This window comes from Tachyglossus aculeatus, chromosome X1 (genome assembly GCF_015852505.1).
Source record: "Tachyglossus aculeatus isolate mTacAcu1 chromosome X1, mTacAcu1.pri, whole genome shotgun sequence".
Classification (NCBI taxonomy): Eukaryota; Metazoa; Chordata; class Mammalia; order Monotremata; family Tachyglossidae; genus Tachyglossus; species Tachyglossus aculeatus.
The window spans coordinates 68,074,945-68,089,975 of NC_052101.1; the positions used below are offsets into that span (position 1 = coordinate 68,074,945).

Here is a 15,031-nt window from a genome sequence, read left to right on the forward strand (position 1 = left end):
ACTGTAGACGGCACCACCGTCCTTCCTGTTTCATAAGCCTGTAACCTTGGTGTTATCCTTGACTCCTATTTCATTTAACCCAGATATTCAATTTATCGCTAAGTCCTGTCAGTTCAACCTTCACAACATCTCTAAAATCCACCCTTTCCTCTCCATCCAAACTGCTACCATGTTAATCCTAGTACTTATCCTATCCCACCTTGATTACTGCAGCAGCCTCCTCGCTAACTTCCCTGCCTCCTTGCTCTCCCCACTACAGTCCATACTTCATTCTTCTACCTGCGTCATTTTTCTACAAAAATATTGAGTCCATGTCTCTCCAGTCCTCAAGAACCTCCAGTGGTTGCCCATCCACCACCACAGCAAACAAAAACTCCTTACTATCAGCTTTAAAGCACTCAATCACCTTGCCCCCTCCTACCTCACCTCACTACTCTCCTGCTCAGCCTGCACACTTCACTCCTCCAATGCTAACCTACTCACTGTACTTTGATCTCATCTGTCCCGTCGTTGACCCATGTTGGCCCATGTCATGCCTCTGGACTGGAACACCCTCCATTTTCATATCCATCAGAGAGTTTACTCTCCCTGCCTTCAAAGCCTTATTGAAGGCACATCTCCTCCAAGAGGCCACTGGCTAAGCCCTCATTTCCTCTTTTCCCACTCCCTTCTGAGTCACCTTGACTTTCTCCTTTTATTCACCACCCTCCACCCTCAGTCCCACAGCACTTATGTCCATATCTGTAATTCATTCATTTATATTAATATCTGTCTCCCCCTCTAGACTGTAAGCTCATTGTGGACAGGGAATATGTTTGTTATATTTTTGTATTGTACTCTCCCAATTGCTTAGCATAGTACTCTGGCCTTAGTAAGATTGATTGATTGATTGATTGGAAGGTGGGATGTCAAGGCAAGTTAAGGTATTTCTTTGATGGTACTGACACCTGTCTACTTGTCTTGTTTTGTTGTCCGTCTCCCTCTTCTAGACTGTGAGCCCATTGTTGGGTAGGAACTGTCTCTATATGTTGCCGATTTGTACTTCCCAAGTGCTTAGTACAGTGCTCTGCACACAGTAAGTGCTCAGGGTGGCTCAGTGGAAAGAGCACGGGCTTTGGAGTCAGAGGTCATGGGTTCAAATCCTGGCTCCGCCAATTGTCAGCCATGTGACTTTGGGCAAGTCACTTAGCTTCTCTATGCCTCAGTTACCTCATCTGTAAAATGGGGATTAAGACTGTGAGCCCCCTGTGGGATAACCTGATCACCTTGTAACCTCCCCAGCTCTTAGAACAGTGCTTTGCACATAGTAAGCGCTTAATAAATGCCATTATTATTATTATTAATACAATTGAATGAATGAATGAATGGATGAATTTCAAACAGCAATAGAGGCAGCTGCTTCTCCTCCCCTTGCAGCCCTGTGGGGACATCACCGATTCCCAGGCTAGGCTGTAGGCCACATCCTGTTGGCCCAATGAGTGAAAGCAAAAGGAGTGTGACACTCGGCTTTCCCTCCAGCCCCTGGAGCAGACAGTGCTGCTGGTGGCCAACTGGCTGTCTGATACGCTGCAGCCCAGGTTTTGCACACGTCAGAGATGGGCAACCGTGAAGTCCTCGAGGGATCCAGGCCAAAGGAAAAAAAGAAAAAAAGTGTTCCCTTTGAAATAATTAAAAATGGAAAAGGAGATCTGACATCTATTGAGAGCGCTGTGGGCAAGGAATGTGTCTATTTTATTGTGGTGTTGTATTCTCCCAAATGCCTAGTATGGTGCTCGGCACACAGTAAGCACTCGATAAATGCTTTTACCAGAGCCTTGCTCCCTCCCCCACACACATACTGAGTGCTCAATAAATACATTTTTTAATGATATTTGTTAAGCACCTATTATGTGTCTTGGAATTGTACTAAGCACTGGGGAAGATACAAGCTAGGCAGGTTGGACCCAGTCCTAGTTCCAGTTGGGGCTCTCAGTCTTAATACCCTTTTACAGATGAGGAAGCTGAGGGCCAGAGAAGTGAAGTGACTTGCCCAAGGTCACACAGCAGACAAGTAGTAGAGCTGGGTTTAAAACCCAGGTCCTATTGACTCCCAGGCCTGTAATCTATCCATTAGGCCATGCTGATAATGAATCATAGTAATAATAATAATTATGGTATTTGTTAAGCACGTACTAAGTGTCAGGCACTGTACTAAGCACTGGGGTGGATACAAGCAAATCATGTTGGACACAGTCCCTGTCCCACACAGAGTTCATAGTCTTCATCCCCATTTTACAGATGAGGTAACTGAGGTACAGAGAAGTGAAGTGGCTTGCCCAAGGCCACACAGCAAACAAGTGGCAGAGCTCGGATTAGAATCCATGAACTTCTGACTCCTAGACCCGTGCTCTATGCACTACACCATGCTGCTCCTAATGAATGTAAAAGGGTATTAAAGAGAACCTTTTGACTTCAAGGATGAGACTCTGAAATGCTTTGCCGGGGGAGACTAAGAAGTATACTTCAGGGAATTTTGAAAGAAAAATATAGACAAATGAGTTTTGAGATGGTTGGAACTCAGTCCTCCTGAAAACAAAGTGGTGGACTTACTCCCTCAAATTCTCATCCAGCTTTGAATTATATGTGGACCAGACTCTCTTGTGTTTCATGATTAATTTGCTACTCTTGTTTTCCAAGACGGTAAATTCATTATGGGCAAGGAGTATATCTGTTATATTGATATATTATACTCTCCCAAGTACTTAGTACAGTGTTCTGCACACAGTAAATGCTCAAGAAATAAAATTGATTGATATATCTTTCCATTTGTGAAAATGTATCTCTTTAGGGCTGAAAAAGATGGTATTTGAGGGAACTGAGGCTGCATTTGAGACAGATATACTGGCTGGGATTGAGTTCTTATAAACATGCTTTTCTCCCCTTTTTAACTGTGTCCTTTGTTTGCAGATAAATGCTACACTTTTTCTCGTCAGCACTTGAGCAAATTAGTAATTATGCATTGATTTAGTCTTCAAAATATTCTGACCTGTTTTTCTTCCCTCTATGTAGTCTCACATTTAAATTTGTCCTAATACAGGTAATAAGCTCAAATTATTTGGTAATTTTATTATTGGGTTCAAAGAGTTGCATTTGCAGTAGCTAGAAGATTAGTTGGGGGAGTATAGGGGGAGTGATTAAAATGCATTTTAAGTGTATGAATGGAAATTATATGAGTGATTGAGAGATAGAAGAAGAGAGAATAGACTAAAACTGCAACAGAAGGGATCTAGGTTGAATACTGGGAAAACATGTCTGAAAGCAAATGTTAAGAAATGCTGGGACAATTTACCAGGGAAAATTTAAGAGTCTCCTCTACATATTTTTTAGAAACGACTAGGACTTTCTTGGTAAATTTGGACAGTTCAGAAGTCAAGTATAATAATAATCATTATAATTTAGATTTGTATAGTACTCTTGTTTTTCTAAAGCATTTTAATGTCACTTGTCTCATTTGTCCTCACAACATCCCAATGAGGTAAGGCAAGCAGATAGTTAAGAAAATTAGGGATGGTACTTGCCCAAGTTCACACAATAATCTAGTAGCCAAGGTCTGTAACACAGATGTTCTGATTTCCACTGTTACAATGCCTCTCAGGGGATAGCCTCACAAGATGGCTTCCAGCTCTTAGATTCAATGATTTTAGTTGTACCGTTTGGTACAGGCCATAAACTATCCAATGCCACTGAAGTGGAGTACTTCACATCAAGTGATTAAACAGGATCACAAACACTGAGATTCTAGAATGTAATCAGTACTGTAATTTAGTACTGGGGAAAATAGAAATTTAGTACTGGAAAAAGTAATCCAAATAATATTTCTTGTATAAAACATTAGGAAGAGGCAGTGATCTATGTCTATGAGAAGCAACCTGGCCTAGTGGAAAGAGCATGTGCCTGGGAGTCAGAGGACTGGGTTCTACTCCCAGGTCTGCCACTTACCTGCTGTGAGATTTTGGGCAAGTCACTTCATTTCTCTGGGTCTCAGTTCCCTCATCTGCAAAATGAGGATCCAGTACCTGTTCTCCTTCCTCCTTAGATTGTGAACCTGTTGTTGGGTAGGGATTGTCTCTATTTGTTGCTGAATTGTACTTTCCAAGTGCTTAGTACAGTACTCTGCACACAGTAACCGCTCAATAAATAAGATTGAGTGAATTGAATAAATGAATGAATGAGCCCCATGTGGGACCTGATTAACTTGTATCTACTCCCGTGCTTAGTACAGTGCTTGGCACATACCAGTATTACGACACACCAGTAGTATGATGATGATGATGTCAGTCACCATGAAGCATTAAATCACTTTAGAGCTGTATGTATTGAGGCACTGGATTCTGTATATTTCTAGTACTTTGGTGAAGGGCTTTTTGCCTTTCATAGGTATAGAAGCTATAATTTTGCCTGCTATCAAGATAATGAACAGAGCTGTCTACATTTATTTCCATTAACTTGGTAATTACATATAATTAAGACTATGTCATAGTCAAATAAGGTCAGATGACAATCTTGGATAGGAGAAATAAATAATTTTGTTGTGCAAATGAGTTGTGTAGATCAAATTTGGGAGAGATACATACGAAGGGAGCATTGGGTAGAACTTTATGAAATGAAATCTTATATTACTATATTTACATGAAGGATTTATTCTTAGAAGTCTGTTAGGACTTTTAAGGGTTATTTGCTGGCTCATTTCATGTGGACACTGATATTTTCAAACTCCTGCCAGAAACATACTGCTGATGCATATTGGGGTTTTCTTTCCTTTTTTTCCAATTACATCTGTGGTTTCTGGAAGGCTTGATTTGTGTTAGGTTTTCCACCATTTCAAGGGAAATTCCTCTCTAAAATGCAGTGAAACCTAATTCAGTTGCTGTTAAGTGGTAAGGATCAGTTACACTAAGTCCTTTGCTGTGTGGCTGACTTTAGTTCAACAGACAATCCAGGTTTCTAGGCCATGGTAGTGTGAGTTCCTTGCCACATTAACAAACTTTCTAGCATTGTCCCATAAAACAATAGTACAGTTTCTTCAGTTACCATCATTTTGCCAACTCTCATGAGAGTAGCAATCTCAAAGCAAATCTTTAAGAAAAACAAAAAACAAAAAGTTCGCAGGCAAGCAATGGGAAATGTTAAAAATAATGAGTGTTTTTTTTTCTCTTTTTAAAGACCTTATTTTTGGCTCTATTGAACTATTATTTATCCCCAAGGGCACATTTTTTTAAAAAAGATTGTATAGCAGAACAGTTTATAATTTAGGCCTTAAATTGTGTTTGACATTTCCCTTTCTCATTTGGTGGCCCTTATCTAGATCCTTATTTTCCTTCACAGGCATTGCTTGAGTGAAGGTAAAGCTCTAAAATGATTGCTTTACAGCCTTATATACTGACTGTAAAAGCAGTGCCTTTGGACATACTTAAAGAAGCCGACTAAGTGGTCATTTCACAATTTTTAACAGATTAAGGAAATTTGGGGGTATAATCTTTTTCCCTTTATAGACCTACTCAAATTCAAGAACACTGACAATGACAATGATTCACCAGTAAGAGCTCAAAAACACAATTAATGATCAGTAGGGGAGAAGAGGTCTTTTAAACTGTTTTTGTGTTCATTAACTCGGGCTCATTTAGTATGTCCTACTTCTGAAAAAGCTGGGGTGTGTGAGGAACTGTTATCTTAAAGATTCATTTAATACCTTACTAAACATTAGGAATTTCACATTTTGAGATGGATCATTTTGAAAAGAAGGGCTAAGCATTCATCATGTATTTCAGCAGTCACCAGAGTATTCCTATGAGGTAGGTAAATTAAATGGTCTTTTTGTTCCCCTGTCTCTCCCAACATGGATGTGTGCTATTATAGAAATACAGCCTGCCCAAGAACTGTTTCATTGCATTGTGGTGCCAGACCAGACAACACACCGTGATGCTCCTCTCTCATCCCTCTTCTTCCAGGTTGTAAACCTTGAGAATGGGGAGAGGGGGAGAGGAGTCAAAGAATTATGGATACCAAGCCAGTGGGAGATTATGCATATATACATAGGAATGTCCACTTATATATCTTTCCTACATATTCCAGGGTGATGTTAGTAATGATAAGGTTCTTTCCATGTGTGTGGATGTAGCTGAAAAGACCTATGTGTGACTGACACTCTTGCATACTGTGTACTCTTAAAGTTTGTCTTTATCCACCCTGATCTTTCATTACAGTGATAGTTATATTCATTCATTCATTCAATTGTATTCACTGAGCACTTGGGAAAATACAACAACTGATACACTCCCTACCCACAACGAGCTCACAGTCTAGAGATAAAATAGCGTGCCTCAGTGGAAAGAGCCTGGGCTTGGGAGTCAGCTGTCATGGGTTCGAATCCCGGCTCCACCGCTTGTCAGCTGTGTGACCTTGGGTAAGCCACTTAACTTCTCTGTGCCTCAGTTACCTCATCTGTAAAATGGGGATTGATTGTGAGCCCCACGTGGGACAACCTGATCACCTTGTACCCCGCCCCCCCCCAGTGCTTAGAACAGGGCTTGGCACATAGTAAGCGCTTAGCAAATACCATTATTATTATTATTATTATTATAATTATTTGTTAAGTGCTTACTATGTCAAGAATTGTACTAAATGCTGGGGTTGATACAAGCAAATCGGGTTGGACACAATCCCTGTCCCTCTTGAGGCTCACAGTCTCAATCCCCATTTTACAGATGAGGTAACTGAGGCCCAGAGAAGTGAAGTGACTTGTCCATGGCCACACAGCAGACAAGTGATGGAGCCTAGATTAGAACTCATGACCTTTGGACTCCCAGGCCCATGCTCTACCCACTATGCCATGTCACTTTTACATATACATGTATAGGGATTGAGCCTCCCTCTGCTGCAGCTCCTGCACTTGAATACCAGTTCAAATCCTGCACCAAACCTTACATAGATCTGGAAAGGGAATTCAGAGGCTCTGAAGCAATGGGGAGAGTTAAGGTTCACCAAAGAAACTATTTTAGGATTGGACTGATTTGGGCCACAGCAAGCAAATTTCTGCAAAATGGTGGTCATGTGAAATCAGCACATCACTCTGAACATCAGTGTAGCTCTGTAGCAGTGTAGTCATTCAATCATTCAGTCAATCGTATTCATGAGCACTTACTGTGTGCAGAGCACTTGGAAAGTACAATTCAGTAATAAAGAGAGAAAGTCCCTGCTCACAATGGGTTTGCAGTCTGGGGGGGGGGGGGGGGGAGACAGACATCAAAACAAGTAAACAAGCATACATATAAATAAATATAGATATATACATATATACACAAGTACTATAGGGCAGGGGGGAAGAGCATAGGGAACGAGTCTAGGTGACGCAGAAGGGAGGGGGAGCTGAGGAAAAGGGGGTTGAGTCTGGGAAGGCCTCTTGGAGGAGGTGCACCTTCTGTAGGGCTTTGAAGGGGGGAAGAGTGATTACTTGGTGGATTTGAGGAGGGAGGGCATTCCAGGACAGAGGTAGGACGTGGGCCAGGGGTCAGTATCGAGACAGGCAAGATTGAGACACAGTGAGAAGGTTAGCACCAGAGGAGCAGAGTGTGCAGCATGAGATATAGGAGAAAAGGGAGGTGAAGTAAGAAGGGGCAAGGTGATGGAGAGCTTTAAAGCCAAGAGTGAGGACCTTCACTCTGCTGCCCAGATTATGTTTCTACAGAAACGTTCAGGACATGTTACCCCCACCTCCTCAAAAACCTCCAGTGGTAGCCTATCCACCTCTGTAACAAACAAAAACTCCTTACTATTGGCTTTAAAGCCCTCCATCACCTTGCCTCCTCCTACCTCATCTCCCTTCTCTTCTACAATCCAACCCATACACTTTGCTCTTCTGGTGCTAACCTTCTCACTGGGCCTTGATCTCGCCTGTCTCCCCCCAACCCCTGGCCCACATCCTACATCTGGCCTGGAATGCCCTCCCTCCTCAAATCTGCCAGACAATTACTGTCCCCCCTTTCAAAGCCTTACTGAAGGCACACCTCCTCTAAGAGGCCTTCCTAGACTAACCCCCACTTTTCCTCATCTCCCACTCCATTCCAAGTCATCCTGACTTGCTCCCTTTGCTCTTCCTCCCCCTCCCTGCCCCACAGCACTTATGTACATATCTGTAATTTTATTTATTTGCATTGATTTCTGTTTAGTTGCGTTGATGTCTGTTTCCCTGCCTCTAGACTGTGAGCTCACTGTGGGCAGGGATTGTCTCTTTATTACTGTATTGTACTTTCCCAAGTACTTAGTACAGTACTCTACACACAGTAAGTGCTCAATAAATATGACTGAATGAATGAATAACATGTGAAGCATCAGGTATGTCTCAGGGTCTCATTTTTATTCAGGAGAGAGGTGTGCTAGGGAGGAGTAAAGCATATCCGCCCAAGTGTAGCGGGACAAGGAAGGGGATGGATGAGAGAGAGCCGACTGATGGAGAGCCTAAAAGCTAACAGTTAGGAATTTTTGGTTTTTAGTGAGAAACAATGGGAGTCATTGGAGAAGCAGCATGGCTCAGTGGAAAGACCACGGGCTTTGGAGTCAGAGGTCATGGGTTCAAATTCCGGCTCTGCCAATTGTCAGCTATGTGACTTTGGGCAAGTCACTTAACTTCTCTGTGCCTCAGTTACCTCATCTGTAAAATAGGGATTAAAACTGTTAGCCCCTGTGGGACAACCTGATCACCTTGTAACCTCCCCAGCACTTAGAACAGTGCTTTGCACATAATAAGCGCTTAATAAGTGACATCATTATTATTATTTATTACTCTGATTAGCATTGCCTGAAGGAGGGACAGGCTGGAGGCATGAAGACAGGAGATGGTGGCCTTGTCTATAGCGATGGGAAAGTTAGGTGACCCAGTTAGCCGAGTGGCAGAGCCAGGTAATAAGCTAGGATGCTGACTACAAGGACTCATTGTCAAACCAACTTTACCTCCAGGCTGAGATTCAAGCAGACATCTGGCAAGCCTCATAGTACTTAAGAACCCTCTGTAGCTTGGGGCTACTACAAGATTGCAGTGGGCATGTGGAGTCAGAATCCACTCAACCCCAGGCTGCAATTTTTTCCAGGGATATCTGGATGAGCAGAGACTCTTCTAGGTCCTTACTGGTTTCTGATATTCATGGTTACATCACAGTGGTTCAGAACAAAACCAGACTACCCAGGTCTTTTACCCCAGACCCGTTGGAATGTACGGGTACCCCAAGTTTTCCCAACTCTGCTGGCATCCCTGAATTGGCCCAGTTCAGACTTCCCTGGGTCCCCTGTGGCTTAAACAGGACTCCAAAGACTTTCCCAAACTCTTGGTTATTTGGGATGTATGCACTCACATCCAAACCAGTGCCAGCAAAGTCAGCACAGTTTTTGCTGGCATTGGGGCATCTGACATATCTTGGGGGACTTTTGAGCTGCACTACAGTACTCCTTCCAACAGAATATATGGTGGGAGCAACTTATCCAATGAGCTGGTGGATGGCTACTCATGAACATCATAGGCAAATGAGCGTTTTAGGGGGTGGGCAATAACTTTATGAAACTACTTACAAGACATGTCCCAGTGACTCTCTGGGTGCTCTTTCTATGGGATTCCAAGTTCCTCTGAACGTTTTTTTTTAAGTGAAGGCTCAAGTTAAACCATTCAGCTATTCAAAAACTGAAAGGCAAATATTTTCAGACCTTCCCTCTGGAGAATTTTAGACTGCCAATACTAAGTCAGATTCAGAATGGTGTCTGCTTTTAATCAGCATAAAACTGATCTCAGGAGTCCTGCATTATTGCAATGTATGGATTTCTTTATAATAAGCATCCAGGTAAAGGGCATGAAGCTGGCACCCTGGAGAAGAGAAGGAGGACATAGGAACAGTTTGTTTTTTCAATTGGAAGGGCAAGCAATTCAGGAGTAATTGTACATCAGTGATGTTTGAAATTGCCAAGCTCAACAATATGTGTTTTTGAGTGCAATGAGAGAAATACTATCTTGAGACTGATGAGCTATCATGAGGGCCCAAGGGGCCCACCCTTTGAATTGACTAGAGATAAATTAGAAGAAAACTGAAAAGAACACATATCTCACAAAGATATTATTCAGGCAAGTTGATAATGCGTATTGCAAGATCTTTAAACATTTTCAAGTGATTCGCTCACATTTTTTATGTTATTTGTTAAGTGCTTACTATGTGCCAGGCACTCTACTCAGCACTGGGTAGATACAAGCTAATCAGATTGGACACAAGTCATGTCCCACATGGGGCTCAAAGTCTTAATCCTCATTTTACAGATGAGGTAACTGAGGCACAGAGAAGCAAAATGACTTGCCCAAGATCACACAGAAGGCGAGTAGTAGAACTGGGATTAGAACCCATGTCCTTCTGACTCCCAGACCCATGTTCTATCCACTAGGCAACATTGCTTCTCAATTGTAATTGAGAAGCATTGTAATATAGCATAATTATTATTATCATTATCATCATCATCAATAATAATTACCACTGTGTTTAGAATAGCAGATCTTAATGGTCTTTTAAAGAACAGAGTAAATGCTGTGTGTGTTTACAGAGAAGAATAACCAATAGGGTATTTAGAAAATGTTTGGGTATCAAATCATGCTATGTTTTACCTGGATTTTAGAGTGTTCTTGGAATAACAGTAGCCATTACTGTAAGTAGAGGCACATTCCCTCTTCAGTTCTTTGTGTTGGAATTCTCTGTGATTATATTCTCAAAAACTATTTTTTCCAAACAAAGCATGTAAGAATGGAAGTTTCCTGTTCATTGAGCAGCTTGAAATGAAAAGTCCTCTTTAATGTTACTTTCTCCAAAGCAAAACTTTGAAAAGAGTTGGATTCTGACAACCAGTTGGAAAGCTTTAACTTCAGGTCTTTGGTTTTGACATTTTTCCATTTGGTTACAGCTGTCTTACAAGCATCAGGCTAAGCTTAAACTACATTTTGAATCATAGCTGTGGATGGTTGACTAAACATACTGACTTGGGATCATCAGATCTCTCTATGGTTTATAATTGCAAAGTGATTTTATAATGTAGTTCTTTACCTTTGTACTTCCATCAAGGCTCTCCTTTATTTTATGTGGTTTCTCCTCAGCAGGTGTAATCCAGAAAGCAAGTCTATCTCTGCCACTACAAATGACTCTTCCACACTACATAACACACACTGGCTATTCTAGACCTTTAACTGCCTGAAGGAGGAGATGTCCTGTGTAATCTTAAACTCTTACCCTCTACCTGTGTCTTGGACCGCATCCCCTTGACCTCTTAAAAATACTTACTCCCATCCTCCTAACCTCTCTTACCACACTCTCTTCACTATTCTCTGGCTTCTTCCCATCTGCTTTCAAACCAGCCTAAGTCTCGCCTCACTTTCTAGAATTACCCCATCTCACTGCTCTCATTGTTTTCGAAACTCCTGGAACTGTGCAGTATACCCTCACTGGCTCCACATTTACCCATCCATGTCCCAGATTTTATTGTGCTATCAGGTGAAGCATGAAGAACCTGATCTCTTTCCTGTCAAGGTACATAAAGCTAGCCACCCACCTCCCAAGGTAAGTAACCTAGTCCCACTCACTCCTCTCCCCTCCTGCAACTGTCTCCCTTCCTTTATCCCAGATATATTTGCCTGTCTCTCTGACCCCTGTGCATCCCTCCCATCTTTTCTATTTCTATTATTTAAAATTTTTAATATTTGTAATAGCTGGATTCCTTCAAAGGACATTTTGGTGTCACTGCTGGTGCCACCACCACCACCCCTTTTGTCACTTTCCCAACTTCCAGTGCTGCAAAACCAGAGGGGCCTAAGACAGACAAGGGTGGAATGGGAGAGGGCAGGTGGAAGTAGAGGAGGTGAAGGGAGGGACAGGAGAGACATTCTGAGGCAGAGGGAGAAGGAGAGACTGTCGACAAGCTGCCGCCTCGGCCTGCATAGTTGCTGCCACCTGACTTCCCCCACATCCCATCTGGATCTGGCACTGGACCACCAGATGTGTAGCCCCAGAAGATGGGGACTACAAGTCTGCTGCTGCAGTGATGGCAGCAGTTAGTTTCCCAGTGGACCCCAGAAGCATTTGAGCTGTTAAAAAATTAACAGTTATTGAAATAGAAATAGAATAAAGAGGAGAGTGTGGGGGAACTGGGGATGCAGGAGGGCAGGGAGGTGCAGGAAGGGGGAACAGGAAAGTCCTGGATCAGAAACCTGGGCTATGCTATGGGGATGAGAGCAGGGAAGGGATGAGGCTCCCTCTCTGGTGAATTTGCAAAAGTGGAAACCCAAGTGGCAATTACTTTGAGAGGATATGATTTCCAGTGGAGTTATGTAGAACCTCAAACTCTCCAATGACCTTATTTTGGTTAATCTGTTGGGATCTATTAGGTCCCAATCCTCTCTAACTCTTAGCTGCTTTTGACACTGTTGACTACTTCCTACTCCTAGAATCATGGTGGAAAAAGCAGAGAACTGGGATTCATGAGATCTGGGTTCTAATCGTGGCTCTGCTGTGTGACTTGGGCAAGTCACTCAGCTTCTCTGTGCCCCAGTTTCCTCAACTGTAAAATAGGAGTTCAATACCTGTTCTTTCTCCTACTTAGACTGTGATCCTCTTGTGAGACAGGGACTGTGTCTGACCTGATTAACTTGTGCCTATCCCAGTGCTTAGGACAGTGTTTGATATGTAGTAAGCACTTAACAGATACCATAAAAAACCTGAAAATTGAGAGTTCATTGCTGCTGAATGACAGATTGGTGCACTGTAATGAAGAAAGAGGTGGCTCTTTCCTAGCAGAAGATTTTTAAGAATGGTGAGACAGAGGGGCAAGAGCACAACTGCATGGAATTCTCTGCTGTGACCTTGGGCAAGTCACTTCACTTCTCTGTGCCTCAGTTACCTCATCTGTAAAATGGGGATTAAGACTGTGAGCCCCATGTGTGGGAATGTGTCTGACCTGATTTTCTTGTATCCACCCCAGTACTCCAGCAATTAGAACAGTGCTTTGCACATAGTAAGTGCTTAACAAATGCCATCATTATTATTACTTAGAACAGCGCTTGGCACATGGTAAGTGCTTAACAAATACCACAATTGTTATCTCCTCCTTCAAATCAGGCATAATGGTGAAATCCGCCATCAAAGCTCTTCTCAAATGACACCACCTCTAAGAGGCATTCCTTGACCTATTTCAACTTCCTGGTCATACCACCCCATCTTCCACTTTGGTAATCATGGATATACCTGCTTCTGTATTTATTTTCTATTCATGTTTTTATGGCCTACTTTGTATCTAAGCTCTTATTCTTTATTGTGAAGGTGGTGTTTTGTGCCATTTGTCTCTGTTAAGGCATAAGTTCCTCGAAGGGCTTGGACTGCATCTTAAACTTCTACTCTATGTTCCCCAAAGACCTAGAGCAGGGCTCTACACACTGGAGGTACTCAGTAATTGTTGTTCGTAAAGATAATTTCCTTACTTTGCTGGGAAATTAAACTATTTTAAGTGTTCTGTTATCTCAAATGATATGTCCTCTACAAAAGTAAAATGGATGTCCTTCCCATTTTTTCCATTCATAAATGCTGTATTTCTGAGGTAGTCACGGCTATTTCAGCCAATAAAAGTGACTTCCAATACTAAAAGAGGAACTGAATTGTCGTTCCTTTTGCTTTCCTTCTCTGTAAATACTGTACATGCCATTTGTATCTGACTGTTTTCTTCAGGGCCTCATTTTGATAGGTGTCTTTTATTAAAGTGGGGAGCTTCTGAAGTGATAATAACACAGCCTATTTCCCGATTCCCAGTTCGCTTAGTGTGGAGATTATCAGTGTATTCAGCAGTCGAGAGCCTTTGTCAAGAGACTTGGCATGAAACATCAATAGTAGCACTTACTTTTCTCAAATATAATTATACATTTAAGTTTAACTGTGTCTAGGAGTTTTCTCAGGTAATTGTCTTTTAAGTGTCACTGTGTATGTGTGTTTGTTTGGGTGTCTACTTTAATCTCATCCTCCCCCTGGCCTGGAATGCCCTCCCTCTGCACATCAGCCAAGCTAGCTCTCTTCCTCCCTTCAAAGCCCTACTGAGAGCTCACCTCCTCCAGGAGGCCTTCCCAGACTGAGCCCCCTCCTTCCTCTCCCCATCCCTATCTGCCCCTCCCTACCTCCTTCCCCTCCCCACAGCACCTGCATATATGTTTGTACAGACTTATTACTCTATTTTACTTGTACATATTTACTATTCTGTTTATTTTATTTTGTTAATGATGTGCATCTAGCTTTACTTCTATTTATTCTGATCATCAATCAATCAATCAATTGTATTTATTGAGTGCTTACTGTGTGCAGAGCACTGTACTAAGTGCTTGGGAAGTACAAGTTGGCAACATATGGAGACAGTCCTTACCCAACAGTGGGCTCACAGTCTAAAAAGGGGAGACAGAGAACAAAACCAAATATACTAACGAAATAAAATAAATAGAATAGGTATGTACAAGTAAAATAAATAAATAAATAAATAGAGTAATAAATATGTACAAACATATACATATATACAGGTGCAGTGGGGAAGGGAAGGAGGTAAGATGGGGGATGGAGAGGGAGACGAGGGGGAGAGGAAGGAAGAGGCTCAGTCTGGGAAGGCCTCCTGGAGGAGGTGAGCTCTCAGTAGGGCCTTGAAGGGAGGAAGAGAGCTAGCTTGGCAGATGGGCAGAGGGAGGGCATTCCAGGCCCGGGGGATGACATGGGCCGCGGGTCGGTGGCGGGACAGGCGAGAACGAGGCACAGTGAGGAGATTAGCGGCAGAGGAGCGGAGGGTGCGGGCTGGGCTGTAGAAGGAGAGAAGGGAGGTGAGGTAGGAGGGGGCAAGGTGATGGAGAGCCTTATATCCAAGGGTGAGGAGTTTCTGCCTGATGCACAGATTGATTGGTAGCCACTGGAGATTTTTGAGGAGGGGAGTAACATGCCCAGAGCGTTTCTGGAGAAAG

The 15,031-nt window shown here is 42.6% G+C and overlaps 1 protein-coding gene across 1 annotated transcript in view; it reads left to right on the top strand.

Annotated features, from left to right (window-relative positions):
* Window positions 1-15,031, top strand: part of PRICKLE2 (prickle planar cell polarity protein 2) — a 282,111-nt gene that overhangs the window by 98,874 nt on the left and 168,206 nt on the right. The window lies entirely within an intron of this gene.